This window comes from Triticum dicoccoides, chromosome 6B (genome assembly GCF_002162155.2).
Source record: "Triticum dicoccoides isolate Atlit2015 ecotype Zavitan chromosome 6B, WEW_v2.0, whole genome shotgun sequence".
Lineage (NCBI taxonomy): Eukaryota > Viridiplantae > Streptophyta > Magnoliopsida > Poales > Poaceae > Triticum > Triticum dicoccoides.
In genome coordinates this window covers 154751612-154771555 of record NC_041391.1, presented here as the reverse complement: position 1 = coordinate 154771555, position 19944 = coordinate 154751612, and positions in this window count along the sequence as shown.

Here is a 19944-nt window from a genome sequence, read left to right as displayed (position 1 = left end):
ACGCCTCGGCATATTGTCCTTCTTGGGGCAAACAGCCGCACCTCCAGATCATGGGCAGTGCCATTCCGGGCGAGGGTTTCTTTTGCATGGAGTTTGAAGATGATCTGTTGGCTGTGGGCGAGGCCCCTAAGGTTGCCAATGGTGCCATCCTATCAGCGGAGCCGGGGAGGCTTTCGCTGCGCACGCTCAAACAGGAACTTAAACACATGTGTTCGCACACGAACACGTCACCGTGTACCTCCAACACCGAGGGTGATGCACCGCAGCTCACGTCGAAGGAGACCCGTCCGGAAGCGCGGTATGCAGGCAATCCGGCGGGCGCTTTTGATGACCCGAAACCCCACACACCCGGGAGGGACCCCGTCAGGGCGCGTGGCGGCTATGGGCTGCCCTAGGTCGGCCTGACCGCCCCTAGGGCCTCGAGGTTCGCCGCCCTGCAAAATAAGAACGAACGAAAAACGAGGAAGAAGAAGAACAAGGGAGAAGATAAAAGTAAAGGTAAAAGATGATAGATAGTTTTGTCGATTGTGTGTTGTTCAATCGGCCGTCACCTCTTGTCTATATAAGAGGCGGATGGACTTCCCGTACAAAAAAAGGACTTTCCTTGCCATCCAAATCATCAAAATCTAACCAAATTCGGACTTCTCACGACCTCCGGCCCGGATGTCCGGCTCTAGGCCCGGATGATCCGGCCAAGCCCAGATTTCTGACAGTAGTCCACTAATTGGGCTGTAACTTTTGCATACAAACTCGGATTAAGATGACTTCTATACGAAAATCAACCGCCTCGACGAGACGCACAACTTTGCTGTTGAACACTTTTTGATCTGAGGTCATGTGGAGGGAGTTCCTAGCTGTTTTCTAACATCTGCAGCAGAAAAACTTGTCCGGACGTCCGGACGATTGCCGGACTGTCCGGCCTTTACCCGGATCATCCGGGAGTTGACCCAGATCATCCGGCTTCAGCGCCAACCTTCTGGAATCTTAGTGCTTCAATTACCCGGATGATCCGGACCCCGGCCCGGATGATCCGGCCAACATTGGTGCAGCGCATGGTTTTGCCTATAACTTTTGCATACGACCTCGGATGGGAACGATCTTTATATCAAAATCGTCCGTTTCGACGAGACGAAGAACTTTGCAGTTGTCACTTTTTCCATCAGAGGCCATCTTGGGGGCGTAATCAGCCGAATACTGTTCTGAACACAAAATCTCAATACTTCGAATACAACTTCGGCCTTAGAGATGAGATCGGATGGCTATGGCCCAAATATCAAAATTTCTCCTTTTGACGATACGGAACTTTCTTGCTTTGATCATTTTTCCATTTGAGACCTTCTTAATTATGTTTTTGACCATGCCAAAATCTGGTGTCAACACATGCCCCCCTGTTTTTCGGCAAAACTTGTGTGCCGAAAAATAACTTGCACGAAGTTTGTTCTAAGCACGATGTCAACACTCCATCGGCCGTTTTGTACATGCTTTGGACGATAAGTATATATCGGTAATTTAGATTAGCAACAAAAATGAAGCTAATCGAACATATAATGATTTGGTAATACCCTTTCATGATGTAAGAAATTATATTGCATCCATGGGTCAAAATAAGTCCACGGAGGGTAACCAGTCATACCTGAGGATGAATTCCATGGCATATGCATTAATGACATAGTTGAAGAATATGGATGTTGTTTGAACCGAAGATTCTGATGTGCAAAACCTCGACTTGGTTGTTCGAAGCTTGCACTCTTCTCTTTCTTCACCTTTGTCGCACTTATTGCAACGGAATCTTGCATATTATTCTTGTTTTTAGTACTTCCTTTGGGAACCCATGTCATGTTCATCCTTTCAAGTTCTTGTGCACTAAGCTTTTGTACTTTCTTCTTTTGCCAATACGGTAAGCCGAGTGGGCACCCCGACTGCGATTTTCTTTGAAGTAATGGCAATTCTTGTTTTATCTTGGGCACTCTCAACTTCCTCCCTTCAGATTTGGCACTTGATTGACTCTCAACAATTGATTGCTTCATCTCATTGCCTTTAGTAGCCAATGTCAACATTTTAGTTGGCTCTTTTTCTTTTGAGATCAAATCTGAAGTAGCACTCTTACGACCATCTCTTTTAACGCGGTAAACTTGCTTGACCACCTCCTTTCTATTCCTTGAGCACTGGACCGATTCCTTATGATCGAAACGGTCTTTAGCATGTGATTGTTCAAATGCTGATCTTCTCGGAGCTGCATAATATTGGTTAGATGGTCTAAAATAAGATGGAGAGTGTGCCCTCGTATCATACCTGTCCCATGATGGATATGGATCTATATGAGCATAGGGAGGCATCCACGACATTGGCGGCGGCCCAAAATAAGGATATGAATATGTTGCATTAAAATTTTCACTTTGCCAATAGCGATCCTCATATTTGCGCCTTGGGGGTGATCTTGGTTTCTTTGCATGATTTGACCGATAAGTATTCTTCTCTTCACTCTTCTTTTGATATTTATCCAATAGTTCAGCAAAGGTGATTTTTGATCTCTTACACTTGCGCTTATTTCGGCCTTTGTTTCATTTGGTTGTGCTTGCACCAATCATTGGATTTGCTTGTTGCCCCCCAGTCCTTGGCGTCTCCATTGTAGCTTCGATGGAATTCTCGCCCTCAAAATTATGTTCATTATGCTCTTCAACAACTTTTTTACTTGAAAGCTTGACCCCATCACCTGCAGTTTTTACCTCCTCTTTAAATGGATCGGCTTGAAGCAGCCGATGCAAAAACTTTCTGCCATCGAGACCAATCGGAATAGACTGGTCATCTCTTGGTGTCTCAACAAATTTCAATCGTCCTTTATCAATGGCCGATTTAACTATTTGACGAAACATATTGCAATCCTCAAAATTATGTTTGAACGAATGATGCAACCTACAATACATTCGTCCTTGAATTGATGGCTTGACATGGTGATCAAGAATTCTTATGTAATTATTTTTTCAGCAATAAATCAAATATTTGGTCACACATGCTTGAATTGAAGGTAAACTTCTTGCTTTCTAGCCGATCTTGCTGTGTGAACGGCTTTGAAGATAAGCAAACGAATGGTTCAGATTTGGAATCTTCCCATTCGGCTATACATTATGTTTTCCACTCTATCTCCGGTGTCTTTGGATAAGATATTATATTAGCATCGGATTTCTCAAAAGAAATTAACCTTGGCTTTAAACTTCTGATACGAAAATATTTAGAACACACATGTCTCAATTGAGACAAAGTGCAAGCCAAGTAAGAAATAAGCAAAGCTACCCAACTAGATATGAACTTTAAATAAAGCAACGGGGAAAGCTTTGGCCACAACAATAAGTCACTATCGGTCTTTATAAATGGTGCAATGGGTTGACCGATATAGTCTATAACAATTTTGTTGCTAACAAGTAAATTACGCTTCTTCATTGGTCTTTCAAAATTACTTATGAGAATTTTTCTTATAGAAGCATCGACAATAAAGTTGCGACCAAATCGGAAGATAGGCAAGTCACTTGCTAGACATACCTCTTCAATTACGTTGGGAGAGCATGATGGTTGTATCACTTGAATAATACTTTGTTCCACTTTTGAATGACTCTCCAATGCCTTGGCATCCTCTTTTTCTTTGATAGATTCGGTACACATACTATTTGATTCGGCTTCTTTAATAACCGAATTAACTTTGTTATCCGAATCACCACTCTTTCTTTCTTTGATTCGCAAGGTTGCTTGTTCTTGTCTAAATTCAGCAAACATTGCAGCTAGTCTATCTTTAAGCTTTTTTCGACCAATTTTAGCCCAGTCTTCATTGGATTGCCCCCCAATACTTTGAGACGCTTTCGGCAATAGTGTGTTGCCGAAATTCTATAATTGTGCAGGGGCAACATGATATGCTACGTTACTAGGCAAAGACACATGCGCTCTGGTAGAATTCTCACTTATTCGGCCATGAGCATGAAGGTGCGAAGCCGAATCACGAATATCTACAATTGCGTATGGTGCCGAAAAATTTGTAGCATGAGGTGTAGCATATGATGTTTGAGGGTAATTGGCCGAATAACTAGTAGTAGCATGGCCAATTCCCCTATCCACCGGCACGTTTGGATTAACATACTGCAAGTTATTTGCCGATGAATAAAAAGTTGAAACACTTTGTTGCATACTATTGGAAGTTCCTACATGGGGTGTCTCAACATGATTAACCGAACTCATCATGTTGTTCATCGGCATATAGATTTGTGGGGTTGCCGATGCATGGGAGTTGGGATACATATGTTGCATGTTGCTAAAATTATATGAAGTTGAAGCATGAAGATTATTCTGAATCGGCTGTTGCACATAATTAGATGCATGATTGATAAAACTAGGGCTAGCCGATACAATATGCTCATTAGACGATATAGCAACAACATATGCATTATTTGCATCTACATAAGTGAATTGGGTATTCATGTTACCTTTGTAGATTGCAAACCCTAGATGACGATCTCTTCGTAGCAAGAACGGGCCGGAGACCGTTCAAAGCTTCGTCCCCAGCAGAGTCGCCAAAAAGTGTGTTCGCACATGAACACGTCACCGTGTACCTCCAATGCCGAGGGTGATGCACCGCAGCTCACATCGAAGGAGACCCGTCCGGAAGCGTGGTACGCAGGCAATCCGGCGGGCGCTTTTGATGACCCGAAACCCCACACACCCGGGAGGGACCCCGTCAGGGCGCGCGGCGGCTATGGGCTGCCCTAGGTTGGCCTGACCGCCCCTAGGGCCTCGAGGTTCGCCGCCCTGCAAAATAAGAACGAACGAAGAACGAGGAAGAAGAAGAACAAGGGAGAAGATAAAAGTAAAGGTAAAAGATGATAGATAGTTTTGTCGATTGTGTGTTGTTCAATCGGCCGTCACCTCTTGTCTATATAAGAGGCGGATGGACTTCCCGTAGAAGAAAAGGACTTTCCTTGCCGTCCAAATCATCAAAATCTAACCAAATTCGCACTTCTCACGACCTCCGGCCCGGATGTCCGGCTCTAGGCCCGGATGATCCGGCCAAGCCTAGATTTCTGACAGTAGTTCACTAATCGGGCTGTAACTTTTGCATACGAACTTGAATTAAGATGATTTTTATACGAAAATCAACCGCCTTGACAAGACGCACAACTTTGCTGTTGAACACTTTTTGATCTGAGGTCACCTGGAGGGAGTTTCTGGCTGTTTTCTAACATCTGCAGCAGAAAAACTTGTCCGGACGTCCGGACGATTGCCGGACTGTCCGGCCTTTACCCGGATCATCCGGGAGTTGATCCAGATCATCCGGCTTCAGCGCCAACCTTCTGGAATCTTAGTGCTTCAATTACCCGGATGATCCGGACCCCGTCCCGGATGATCCGGCCAACATTGGTGCAGCGCACGGTTTTGCCTATAACTTTTGCGTACGACTTCGGATGGGGACGATCTTTATATCAGAATCGTCCGTTTCGATGAGACGAAGAACTTTGCAGTTGTAACTTTTTCCATCAGAGGCCATCTTGGGGGAGTAATCAGCCGAATACTCTTCTGAACCCAAAATCTCAATACTTCGAATACAACTTCGGCCTTAGAGATGAGATCGGATGGCTATGGCCCAAATATCAAAATTTCTCCTTTTGACGATACGGAACTTTCTCGCTTTGATCATTTTTCCATTTGAGACCCTCTTAATTATGTTTTTGACCATGCCAAAATCTGGTGTCAACAACATGGTGGCTGGCGATTGGACTGGCAGATTGAGCAGGTGGGCGATAACGACTTTGCGGTGGTGTTTCCTTCTGCTGATTTGCTGCACATGGCCAAGTCAAGTGGCAAGCTCTTCCTCTTCATCCACGACATTACGGTTCTGGTGCGCGACTCGATCCAGGAGACGATAGTCCCCCTCTCCATGCCTGGGGTGTGGCTCCGCCTTCATGGCATTCCCAAGAAGCACCGTCGTGTTGACCGTCTGATGGAGGGGCTCAAGATGCTGGGTAGGCTGATCGTGGTGGATGATCTTTCCCTTATCCGGGTGGGACCAGTGAGGATGAAGTTTGGTGTTCGAGCTCCTGACAAGATGAACGGTTTTGTTCAAGTTTGGTTCAATCATGAGGGATACGACATCCGGGTGGAGGTGGAGAAGCTTCCAGTGCGTCCTGATGACAGGGCGGCGGCGCCCGGTCCCAACAACAACCCCTCTCACCCGGGTGACAAGAGTGGTGGCCCGCCTGGTCTAGGGACCGGTGGGACTGCTGGTCCGCAGGTGCAAGACCCTGGGGCCAAGGGTGGGCAACCCATCGGAGGCTCGGGCCGTGCTATGGATGTTGACATGGCTGGCCAGGATGAAGAGCCTGAGGACAGCTTGCCAGACACGTCTATCAACACGGAAACTTGGAACCAGCTGGGCATACAAGAACTGGCGCTCGACGAAGGGAAGGAGAACGCGGAGCCTGGGACTCAGGCGATTGCGGACACGGCTGGGAGCAGCCCGCCCCCGTCCCACGCCTTGGTGGGGGCCTTCAACCTGGTGGGCTCGGCGCCGCTGTCTGTTGCTGGCCGCTGTGCTTCTGCTGGGTGTCTTGCTGCGGCTAGCGCTCACGCCTCCCCCTGCTTGCATGGTTCGGACTCGGGTGTGGTGCTCAACGAGCCAGCTGTTGCCACCCCACTGTCTAGCCGTCGCAGCTCGGGGGGATCCGGGCGTGCCCCTAAGAAGTCGGCCGGGCGGAAGCCTTCTGTCAAGCTTGCTACGCTGGCGCTCCCGTCGCCTGTGGCACCGGCCGTGGTGGACCTTCAGGCGGCGCTGGGCTCTGCGGGCACGGCGGCCAAGACGCGGCGCTCTCGGGCTTCCCCGGTCCCTCAGCGTGCTCCAAGTGCTCGGGCCAAGGCGGCGTTGGGCGACCTTTCTTCCCTAGAGAGTGCGCAGCTTCGTCTGGCGGATAAGAACATGGAGATCTCAGGTAACCCTCCCCCCTCCTTTAAGATTTTGAACGCTTTCACAGATCCACAACTAGCTACTATCTTAGACGACAGCGGTTTCGAATTAGGAGCGGATCGTGGTGAGCTAGTGACTCTTATCCGTGCTCGCGAGGAGGCCCAAGCGGCTTTGGCAGAGGCCGCTGCTGCGGCCAAGGCTAGGGAAGCCGAGGACACGGAGCGGGCGGCCACTGCCGATCCTGTGTCTTCAGATACCCCCACCTTGCTTGTCCTGTCGAAGGGGGCTGTTGCAACCAGGGAGGTTGCCGCAGCGCCATCGACTAGCCGTGCCCAGGCTAAGAAACGCGTGGCAAAACTGGTGACCTCCAGAGGGGTTCGCCTTCGCAACCGCATAATTTGATGCGTTACATCTTTTGGAACATTCGGGGTTGCGGGCACTCGGGTCGTCGCATGCAACTTAGGGAGTATATTGCTCGCGAAAGTATCGATGTCGTGGCTCTTCAAGAAACCATCAAAGCGGACTTTATTTATCGTGATCTTGCGGCCTATGATCCTCTCCATCGCTTCGTGTGGGGTTGGGTCCCTTCCACTGGCCATTCGGGCGGTCTTCTCTTGGGATGTAATTCTGATGTTTGTGATATTGTAACCTGGGACGTGGGTTTGTTTTTCATTTCTGTCACGATTAAGCATAGAATCTCTCTCGCCTCCTGGGCGATTGTGTGTGTTTACGGTCCGGCCGATCACTCACGCGTGGCTGATTTCCTGAGCGAAATCCAAGTCTTGGTTGGGGCCAAGCAAGCTGCTAACATCCCCATTGTTCTAGGGGGCGATTTTAACCTTATTCGTTCGAGCGCAGACAAAAATAATTGCAACATCAACTGGTCTAGGATCTCCCTTTTCAACAATGCCATTGCGGCCTGCGCCTTACGGGAACTCGCTAGGACTGGGGCCAGATATACATGGACCAATAAACAACTCAATCCGGTCTGTAGCGTCCTTGATCGTGTGTTCATTTCGGCCGACTGGGAGATGATCTTTCCCATATGTACCTTGGTCGCTGAAACTCGCATTGGCTCTGATCATGTTCCGTTGATTCTGGCCTCTGGGGAGGATAGGATCAAGCGTAGCAAGCGTTTCTACTTTGAATCAGGGTGGTTTGAGGTAGAGGGTTCATTCCTTTGCTCCTCGCTTGCTGGGAGCTTGCCAGGACTGCGGGTGGTCGGTCCAGGGGCCCCCTCGACACTTGGATTTCGGCAGCCGGGGCCCTGCGTGGTTTCCTTTGTGGGTGGGGCGCAAACCATGGTAGCGACGCTAAGCGAGCTAGGGAAGCTCTTATCGAGGAAATCAAAGTTCTTGGCGTCCAGGCAGACTCTAGATCCTTTTCAGAGGCAGAGTGGGCTTGCCGTTACGCCCTTGAAAACCAAGTCCTGGACATCCTCAGGGAAGAGGAGGAATACTGGCGCCATAGGGGCGGCGTCAAGTGGATCACCAAGGGGGATGCAAATACGGGATATTTCCACGCCTTCGCCAATGGTCGTAAAAGGAAATGTTTGATCCTGAGACTGCAATCGGACCAGGGGGTTATGGTCAGCCAGGACGATTTCTCGAGGCATATTTACGATTTCTTCCTTACCCTGTTGGGAACGGCGGAAGGGAAGGTTCTGCGTCTGCGTGATGACTTTTGGGGGGAAGAATCACGGGTGTCACAAGCCGAAAACGATGGCCTTGCCTTGTCCTTCTCCACTCAAGAGATCGACGATGCGCTTGGCTCGATGAAGAACGATACCGCGCCTGGGCCGGATGGCTGGCCAGTGATCTTCTTCCGGCGGTTTTGGCCGGCGCTCAAGGACATTTTCTACGACATTATCAATGGTTTTGCGCTTGGCACGGTCGACATCTCGCGCCTCAACTACGGCGTCATTAGCCTCATTCCTAAAGTGAAGGGGGCCGATTCGATTAAGCAATACCGCCCTATTACTCTTATTAACGTCCCTTTCAAATTATGCTCCAAGGCATACACTACGCGTCTTGCCCCGGTTGCTCAGCGTGTGATTGACCGCAGTCAGTCCGGTTTCCTCAAAGGTCGTAACATCCTGGAAGGCCCGGTGGTATTGCAAGAGATCGTTCACGAGCTTAAGCGCACGCGTCATCCGGCCGTGCTCTTTAAGCTCGATTTCGAGAAAGCCTACGATCGAGTGAACGAGTTCATCCGTGAGGTACTCACTCGGAAGGGTTTCGAGTCGGGTTTCATTCATCGCATAATGCAACTGGTTTCGGGGGGCCAGACAGCGGTGTCGATTAACGGAGAAGTGGGGAACTTCTTCCGCAACAAACATGGACTCAGACAAGGAGACCCCTCCTCGCCTTTGATCTTCAACTTTGCTGCTGATGCCCTCTCGGCCATGGTGAACAAGGCCAAGACCGCTGGTCACATTCGCGGTGTGGTTCCACACTTATGCCCCAGAGGGATCACTCATCTCCAATACGCGGACGACACCTTGCTTCTCTTCGAGCCCGACGACCATAGTGTTGCCTCGATTAAGCTCATCCTTCTCGCTTTCGAGATCATCTCCGGCCTGAAGATTAACTTTTCAAAGAGTGAGGTGATTGCCATAGGGATGGACAATCACCTGGCCACCCGCATTGCCAACCTACTTAACTGCAAACTAGGGAGTTTCCCATTTAAGTACTGTAAGGGCATATTTATCCCCAAGATGTTTTGGTGATTGATGACAATGCTTTTGCGGACTAATCATGTGCGTTAAGTTCTTTCAGAGATTCATCCATTGGCACGAGACGATTTCCTACCCTCGGTGTTTTATTCAAGACGGTGTAGCTCCTTCGCTTCGTTGTTGGTGGACTAGTTTTGTAGGAGTCACCGTACTATCAAGAGGGGATCCGCTTTGGTAAGACTAGGGTGGAATCAACACGTACACATCCCTATCACACCCGTCGTCTTCCTTCCGCATCTTTGGAGCTGCCCCTTCTCTTCCGTTCCTGCTCCGTTCTGTGCCAGCGGTAGTACCGCGGTCTACAGCGGTAGTACCACCGAAGCTCTCCAACGGTAGTACCGCTCCACGAAGCGGTAGTACCGCTCTCAGCGGTAGTACCGCTCTCAGCGGTAGTACCGCTCCGCAGGGCGGTAGTACCACTTGCGGGCTTCGGCCGTAGTGCCGCAGCTATTCCGCGCTACTACCGCCTCGATTCGAGACCGGTGTTTTCTCGTGTCGGGTTTTGCGGTACTAGGATCGGTAGTACCGCTCCAAGCGGTAGTACCGCTCCAAGCGGTAGTACCGCTCTTTCTCCCACGGTAGTACCGCTCTGGGGCCAGGGCCCTGTCTTTCTAGCCAGCGCGGTAGTACCGCTGGGTAGGGAGCGGTAGTACCGCTCTCAGCGGTAGTACCGCTCTCAGCGGTAGTACCGCCCTGCCCTAGCGGTAGTACCGCTCTGTGCGGGGATGCTCAGTGGGATAACGGTTGGAATTGTTGCCCCACTATATAAAGGTGTCTTCTTCCTCCAAGTTGACCTACCTCTTTCCCCAAAGCTCCATTGTTGCTCCAAGCTCCATTTTCGCCCGATCTCTCTCCCTAGCCAATCAAACTTGTTGATTTGCTCGGGATTGGTTGAGAAGGCCCAGATCTACACTTCCACCAAGAGAAATTTGATTCCCCCCACTTATCCCTAGAGGATCTTGTTACTCTTGGGTGTTGAGCACCCTAGACGGTTGAGGTCACCTTGAAGCCATACTTCATTGTGGTGAAGCTTTGTGGCGTTGTTGGGAGCCTCCAAGTGTTGTGGAGATAGCCCCAATCTTGTTTGTAAAGGTTCGGTCGCCGCCTTCAAGGGCACCAATAGTGGAATCACGGCATCTCGCATTGTGTGAGGGCGTGAGGAGATTACGGTGGCCCTAGTGGCTTCTTGGGGAGCATTGTGCCTCCACACCGCTCTAACGGAGACGTACTTCCCCTTAAAAGGAAGGAACTCTGGTAACACATCCTCGTCTCCACCGACTCCACTCTTGGTTATTTCGTGCCTTTATTTTTGCAAGTTTACTTGTGTTACATCCATTGCTTGCTTATGTGCTAGTTGTTATTGCATCATATAGGTTGCTCACTTAGTTGCACATCTAGACAACCTATTTTGTTACAAAGTTTAATTTGGTAAAGAAAAGCTTATAAATTGTTAGTTGCCTATTCACCCCCCCCCCCTCTAGTCAACCATATCGATCCTTTCAATTGGTATCAGAGCCTCGTCTCTTTATTAAGGACTTTGTCGTCCGAAGAGTATGGTTGACACCAACGACGATGCGGAGGAACACTCCGGTGTGAATCCCATCTCGTCTTCGGCCGAAGGGGGAACCTCGGTCTCACGTGAGGAATTCAATGTGGCTTTAGACACATTGAAAACCTCCATGATGGCCGAGGTTAAAAGCATGTTTACTGAATTTCTAGAAGGACTCAAACTATCTACCTCGCCGATGAAAGTGGGTGATCCTACTAACAAGGTGACAGATGCTACCTCCGACAAGGGGGAAGCTAACAATGAAAAGAGTCCTTCTACTAGTGGTAGAAATGGCACCAGCATCTTTGCCCATGTGGAACCTCCTATTTATAGAGGACCGATTCCCTCCACTCATTTAAATCATGCCGGTCCTCCTCCTAAATATGAGAAGCATGAAGATTTTGACTCTTGGGTTTATCGCTTCAAGCGTCATTTAAAACATGTGAACACTAACCTTTGGAGAATCATTGAAGAAGGTTTTTATCCTCATGACCCAAGCAACTTCACCCCTCGAGAAGACGTGGACAATCAATTCAATGAGAGTGCTCTCTTCATCATCCAAGATGCTATCCTTCCCGAAGATCTTCCCCATCTTTGACCTCATGTCATGGCTAAAGAAGCATGGAAATGTGTCGAGGGTCTCTATCGAGGAAGTGCTAGCATTCAACGCTCCAACTATGAAGTGGTGCAAGATGAAGCCGATGAGTTTGCAATGAAAGAAGATGAAGAACCTCGTGAGCTCTTTCGAAGAGTGACCAAACTCGCGGTCGCACTCCGAGATCATGGAAGCAAGGACACGGATGACAATTGGATCAAGCGAAAGTTGCTCAAGGCCATGATGCCCTACAACAAGGCCATGTCCTCCGTCATTCGTCAAAGACCGGACTTCCACTCCATGACCTCAAGTGAAGTGTTGGATGAGTTCGTTGCAATGAGCATCTTGGACAAGACCGCCGACAATGCGGTGCTCCGTTCTCAAAGGGCAAAGAAGCCCAACCTTGCTTTGAAGGCCAAGGTTATTGTGGAGGAAGAGGAGGAAGTGGAAGATGAGGAAAGCAACCCCGAAGACACCAAATTTGATTACCATGAGCACATGGCCCTTGCTTCAAGACAATTTTGGAGCAAGAAGAGTTCAAGACCCAACTTCAACAAGAACAACTCAAGTGGCGTCAAGGGCAAGCAACGAGTTAGAACTTGCTTCAACTGTGGGAATGTGAGCCATTTCGTTGCAGATTGTCCTTACGAGAAGCGGGAAGACAATGGTGGCAAGTTCATCCGAAAAGACAAAGCCAAGTCCTTCCCCAACAAGAACAACTTCATCAAGAAGACTCCCACTCGTGGGTTGGTGGTTCAAGAAGAATACCAAGAGGATGACGATGATGATGAAAATGAAGAAGCAATGGCCATGGCTTCCGTTGCCATTGCTACTACTCCCCGGGTGTCTCTCTTTGATTCACCCAATGAAAACATCACCGCCAAATGCCTCATGGCTAAATCTTCAAACAAGGTAACCCCCAACATTAAAACCACCATCATTACTAATCCCTCCATGGAGGAGTGCATTGATGAACATGATGGGTCTAATGAAGAAGTGAATGGGTTTGAGTCTTTTATGAGTAAGCTCAAGGGCAAGTCCAAGAAGCATTTTGTTGCTCTCTTGGAACAACTTGGTGAGGCCAATGACATGATCAAGGCTCACGAAGAAACCATCTCTAAGATGGAAGGTCATAGTCGTGACTATGCCGATGAGATATCGGATCTCTCTAATGCTCTTGAGGAAGAGCGTGTGCATCGTTTGACTTTTGAGGAGTCACACAACGATGACCATGCTAAGTTAAAGAAAGATCTTGATCATGCTCTTGTCGTGTCTCGTGTGCTAACCTCCGAGAAGGCTAAACTTGGGGTTGATCATGCTAGACTCAAAGAGGAGTTTGAGATACTTGACAAGGCCCACAAGGTCTTGAAGGGTACTCATGCTAACCTCAAAGAGTCTCATGCTCAACTCCAAGTAAGCTAATCAAGGAAAAGGCCACCTTTCCTCATATGGTATTAATTGATAATGCATGTGCTACTAACTCGTGTTGTGAGCATGTGCATCTTGTGGAGGAGAATGCCAAGTTGAAGGATCAACTTGAGAAAGGCCTTATGACTTGCATTCAAGGTGAGAAGAACCTCAACGGCCTTTTGAGCAATCAAAAGGAAGTTGTGGCCAAGGAAGGAATTGGGTTTGCACCCAAGTCCAAGAGCAAGAAGAAGAACAACAACAAGACCAAACGTCCTCCTCCTCTCAAACAAACATTTGTGAAGGAGGGAGAGGGTGCTCCTAAGGAGAAGAAGGAAAAAGTGAAGGGAGTTGATGTCCAAAAGGGCAAAAGCATTTCCTCAAACAAAGTCAGCGACTTTAACCCGTCATATGTGTTGTGCCGTGCTAGTGATGGACATGTCTTTGCTAAATTTGTTGGTTCTCCATATGAGTACATTGAATGGTCTATTTGGGTTCCCAAGACCCTTGTTACTAACACCAAAGGACCCATTACTAAATGGGTACCTAAAATCAAGCATTGATCTCTTGTAGGTGTTTGCTTCCGGTGGGGGATCATGGTTGCTCGATAGTGGAGCGACAAATCATATGACCGGGAGCAAGGACATGGTGGTGGACGTGCAAAAGATTCCATCTATGCCCACCAATGTCGAGTGGGGTGATGCATCACATTCTAAGGTATTGGGTCTCGGCAAGGTTGTCATTTCTCATGATCTAACGATCGAGAAAGTCATGCTTGTTGAGTCCCTTGCATACAATTTGCTTTCCGTTCGTCAACTTGCAATCATGGGTTTTGCTACTTTCTTTGACATTGATACCGTGGCCCTCTTGTGGAGCAAGACTCTTAAAGTAGCCTTTGTTGGGCACGTAGAGAATGGTCTATATGTGATTAACTTTTCGAAGCGACCCACTAAGACCGCGACATGCCTAATGGCTAAAGTTGACGTGGGATGGCTTTGGCATCGCCGTTTAGCCCACGTTAATATGAGATCTTTGCAAAGTCTTCTCAAGGGGGACCATGTTCGTGGACTAACAAATGTTAGTTTTGCCAAAGATCGTGCTTGCAGTGCTTGTATTGAAGGAAAGCTTCATGAGAAGGCTCACCCTCCCTCAACCATCATCTACTCGAAGAGACCCTTGGAGCTCCTTCACATGGATCTCTTTGGGCCTCCATCTTTTGATAGCCTTGGAGGAAGAAAGTATTGCTTGGTGATTGTGGATGATTATTCAAGATACACTTGGGTGTATTTCTTCAAGAGGAAGAGTGAGACTCAACAAACTGTCATCAACTTTGCAAATGAAGCTCAACGTCAACATAATGCAAAGATCTTGACAATCCGAAGTGACAACGGCACCGAGTTCAAGAACTACACCTTGGATGAGTTCCTTAGTGATGAGGGGATCAAGCACCAATATGCAGCTCCATATACCCCTCAACAAAATGGTGTGGCGGAGAGGAAGAATCGGACGTTGATGGATGCGGCTAGGACCATGATGGCGGAGTTCAAGTCTCCATACAATTTTTGGGCCGAAGCCATCAACACCGCATGTCATGCATCCAAACGGCTCTATCTCCGCAAAGGCTTGAACAAGACTCCTTATGAGATACTCACCGGGAACAAGCCCAACCTCAAGTACTTCCGGGTGTTCGGGTGTAAGTGTTTCATTCTCAAGAAAGGTGTTCGCTTGTCTAAATTTGAGGCTAGAGCTCATGAGGGCATATTTGTTGGTTATGCTACAAACTCTCATGCTTACCGTGTTCTCAACAAGTCCACCGGACTCATTGAGGAGACGTGTAACGTGGAGTTTGACGAAAATAACGGCTCCCAAGTGGAGCAAAGTGGTACTTGTGATGTAGGTGATGAAATTCCTCCCCAAGCCATAAGAATAATGGGTATTGGTCATATCCTACCCATTGAGGAACCTCTTGTGGCCGAAGGAGAAGGACAATGCTCCACTCAAGTGGAGCCATCACCTCCTCAAGACCCACACGCTTCCGAAGAACAAAGTGAAGGCCCTCAACCTTGTGAACAATACCAAGGGCAAGATCGATCTCAAGATGGTGGTGAACCTCTAAATGATGCCCAAGGTCAAGTTCTCCCCCTCGAGCAAGTTCAAGGTCAAGAGCAAGCTCAAGATCAAGAACAAGTTCAAGACGGCGCTCAAGAGAATCAAGTTAACCCTCCTCCTTCCACTTCCGAGGAGGAATTAGAGCGTCGTGCCGCGAAGATTTCTTCCAAGCTCACCACCCAAGGCCATCTCATGGAAAATGTGGTTGGAAGCCTAAGAAAGGGGGTAAGCACTCGTAGACAATTAGCAAACTATTGTGAACATCACGCGTTTGTCTCTTGTGTTGAACCTCAAAAGGTCTATGAGGCTCTCGAAGACTCGGATTGGCTCAATGCCATGCATGAAGAACTCAACAACTTTGAGTACAACAAAGTATGGAGATTGGTGCCAAGGCCATCGGGGGACCACAATGTCATTGGAACCAAGTGGATCTTCAATAACAAGCAAGATGCTCATGGGAACATCCTTCGCAACAAGGCAAGATTGGTAGCACAAGGCTACTCCCAAGTCGAGCGTATCGACTATGGTGAAACCTTTGCTCCCGTAACTCGTCTTGAATCCATACGTTTGTTGATTGCTTATGCTTCCTATCACAACTTTAAGTTGCAAAAAATGGATGTGAAAAGTGATTTCCTTAATGGTCCTATTAATGAGTTGGTCTATGTCAAGCAACCCCCCGGATTCGAGGATCCCTACTTCCCGGATCATGTGTATCAACTCGATAAGGCACTATGTGGCCTTAAACAAGCCCCACGTGCATGGTATGACCACCTTACTGAGTTGTTACAAGATCGTGGATTTGAAGTGGGGCTAATCGATCCCACTCTTTTTACTAAGAAGGTCAAAGGGGAGTTGTTTGTATGCCAACTATATGTTGATGACATTATCTTTGGTTCCCCTAACAAAGCTTTCAATGAGGAATTTGCCGCTCTCATGACCTCCAAGTTCCAGATGTCTTCAATGGGAGAGTTGAAGTTCTTCCTTGGTTTTGACATTAAACAAAGAAGATAAGGAACCTTCATCAACCAAGCCAAATACACTCAATACATGCTAAAAAGATTCAAGCTAAGTGATGTCAAGCCGGCTACTACACCAATGCCAACCAAGTGCCAACTTGACATTGATCCCAATGGTAAAGCGGTGGATCAAAAGGTATATCGCTCCATGATTGGCTCCTTGCTTTACCTTTGTGCATCTAGACCGGATATCATGTTGAGTGTGGGGATGTGTGCACGATTTCAAGCTGCACCGAAGGAAAGTCACTATGTGGCGGTCAAGCGAATCTTTAGATATTTGGCTCATACCCCAAATTTTGGCTTATGGTACCCATGAGGGGCAAACTTCAAGCTTGAAGGATTTACGGATTCTGATTGGGCGGCAGACAAAGTGGATAGGAAGTCAACTTCTAGAGGGTGCCAGTTTCTTGGGTGCTCTTTGGTGAGTTGGTCTTCCAATAAGCAAAGTTGTGTGTCTCTCTCATCCACCGAAGCGGAGTATGTGGCGGCCAGCAGTTGTTGTGCACAACTCTTATGGATGAGGCAAACTTTAAAGGAATATGGTGTCAATTGTGACAAAGTGCCTCTTTGGTGTGACAATGAAAGTGCCATCAAGATTTCTCTCAACCCGGTGCAACACTTCAAGACGAAGCATATTGAGATTTGGTATCATTTCATCCGGGATCACATTAGGCGAGGGGAGATCGAGCTCAAGTATGTCAACACTCATGATAACCTTGCAGATATTTTCACGAAGCCCTTGGATGAAGCAAGATTTCGCGAGTTAAGGCATGAGCTAAATATCATTGATTCGAGCAATGTGACTTGAACCCTTGCACCCCCCACCACACTCATCTTGTTGTCTACTTTAGATGTAGGCATGGACATTGGGGGAGTGTTGTTCTCTCAATGAACTCTCCCTCCCCCCATTATGCATAAAACGATCAACTCTTTCACATTACCATTTTTTATGGTACTTGTGCTTCAATGACGAGTTTTGGTCATGGACCCAAGGATAATTCTTCGCGGTGCCATACCAATTGACTCAAACATAGGTGGCTCCAGCCACCGCCCTCTCTTGAGAGAGGCCAGAGCTCGCTCTTCTTTCGTGTGGTTGTCTTGAAGGAGTGGGTTCTGGATCTTGGTTAGTGTGTGTTGCCGTGTTGGTCTTTTTTTCTTAACTTTGCTCTCCGTTCTTGTTGTTGTGCTTGAGTTTTTGTCTAGAGGAATTTTTTTGGTTGCTGGCGGTACTACCGCTGCTGGCGAGCGGTACTACCGCTCCAAGCGGTACTACCGCCCTCCAGCGCGGTACTACCGCTGTGAGGCGCGGGCAGGGGTTATATCGGGGCAGGGGGAGTTTCTTCTCCCCCATACCCATTCGCACGCCCCCTCGTCTTGTTCCTCTCTCTCCAGCAACCGGCGCCGCGGGAGGGCTCCGGCGGATCTCCCTCTCCGGGGCATCCCTCTCCATTTCCTTCGGTGGAGACGATCCCCACCTTGTCCTCTTGCCATGGATGCCGGTATTGCCCCCGTTCCCCCGTTCTTCTTGTCTAGATTTCCAATCTAGCATCTTAGGGGCAGTAGCAGTTGCATCTCTAGATTTTTGGCCAAATCTAGGCTTGAGTAGGATGGAGAATGCTTCTAGGCAGGTTGGATTGATGTTTGGTTGGAGTATTTTTTAAATTGGTAGGACGGTAGTGCCGGATCTGACCACGGTAGTAGGAAACTGTTGTTTCCCCGTCTCGAGCGGTACTACCGCCCTCTCCAGGGCGGTACTACCGCTCTCTGTGGAGCGGTACTACCGCTCGGAGCGGTACTACCGCTAGCTGGTCGTGGTACTACCGCTCCCTACCAGCTTCCATTATGCTTTTACCTCTCAGTGATCTTTTTGCTCGTGTTTTGTGGCTTATGCTCGTTCCTTCTGGTTGTTTGCGTGTTCTTGTGTGTGGTTACAGGTGATGAGCTACCTGAGCATCCGGCTCATCGTGTCAACCCCGGTCGTGCCACGTCCAAGCGCTACCGGACCACTGAGTCTGCCGGAGGTTCTTCAAGTGCTCCACCTCCACCTCAACTCCAGAAGAAGCCTGGGGTCAAGCCAAAGCCAGGCAAAACAGTGCCAGAAATGCCGCCAAAGGAGTTCTGGGCAAGGCGCCGCCGCAACCCGTATGAGTTAGAACAAGATCCCACTTTGGTCAACCGTCCGTTCTGGAACAGGTTCCAGTTTGCCATCTTCTTCGATGTTCTCAAAGCCAAGAAGAACCTCTATGTCAACGTGCACTCCATCGACACCGACCATATGGAGCAAGATCCTTAATACTTTGGTGAAGCTATTCAGATGTGCACTCAACTGAACATTCTTGGGATCATGCAATTCAACAAGGACTATGATGCTGACATTGTGGCCCAATTCTATGCCACGGTTCACCTTGGGACTGATGAGGATAGGACACTGACCTGGATGACCAATGGCAAGTTGCTTTCAGTCAAGTGGAAAGCATTCATGGACTTGATTGGGGTGCAAGATCTAGGTCTTGAGTCTTCTGTTGGCTTTCGCCCCCACGGCCGCCCCAATGCCACTCACAAGCAAGCTCTATGGCCCTACTGCACTTTGAGGATCAACCCTGAAACTAAGAAGGAAACCCATGAGCTGCCTGCCTATCTGGATATCCTTCACCGCATCTTCAGAGAGACTCTTTTCCCTCGTATCGGGAATCTGGACCAGGTTCACTCCTATCTCGTGGACATGCTTCTTTTCTGCCAGCGTGAGAAGGGACAGAACACCAGAGAGTCCTTGGATATCTCTCGTGTTATGTGGTCTGAGCTGCTGTCTGCTATCTCCGAGCGCAAGTGCCCGATTTATGGTCTGTTCATCATGCTGCTCATTGAGAAGGCCTGGGATCGTGTCTATCACCAGGTGTTACTGCAGACTGGAGAGTTGATCTCTCACGATGTCAAGCGTCTGAGGAAGAAGGATAACTGGGGCACTCAGGCCCCTAGGACTGGAGTTCCTTCGTCTGCTTCTGCCATGGAGACTGAGGAGGAGACTGGGGCTGATGATGATGATGATGACTACATGCCTTCTGAGGCAGAGCCCTCTTGGGCAAAGAAGCTCAAGCTCAAGATGAAGAAGTTGTTCTGCATGGAGACTCACGGTCAGTACATGACTCATGTGGCTGAGAAGAAAGCCCGAGGTCGCCACAACGAGCTCATGCGTCAGTTGGGTGCTACAGTTAACAGTGGGTCTGAGGACCAGCTTACCGAGGAGGAGGAGTGGATTCAGCTGCACTACCCATGGACCGATTCTGATGCCGAGCACTTCCAGTCTGAGGACGGTGGCGCCGATGATCCCGCTGTGCTCTGATGTGTGTGTCCGTCTCTGCTATCACCTGGAGCCGTAGCAACACTCCCTCTCCTTTTTGGTGTCTCGATGCCAAAGGGGAGAGAGTTTAGGGATTTGTGCTTTGTGTCTTCCGTCTTCTGTGTTTGTGGTTTTTCTTGCTATTTGCTTTGGTTGGTTTGTGTCAGTGAGACCTATGTTGGCTCGTGTCCGTAAGACCTAAGTTCCCGTCATATGGTGTGAGACATATGCTACCTTTTATTTCCAGTATCATTATC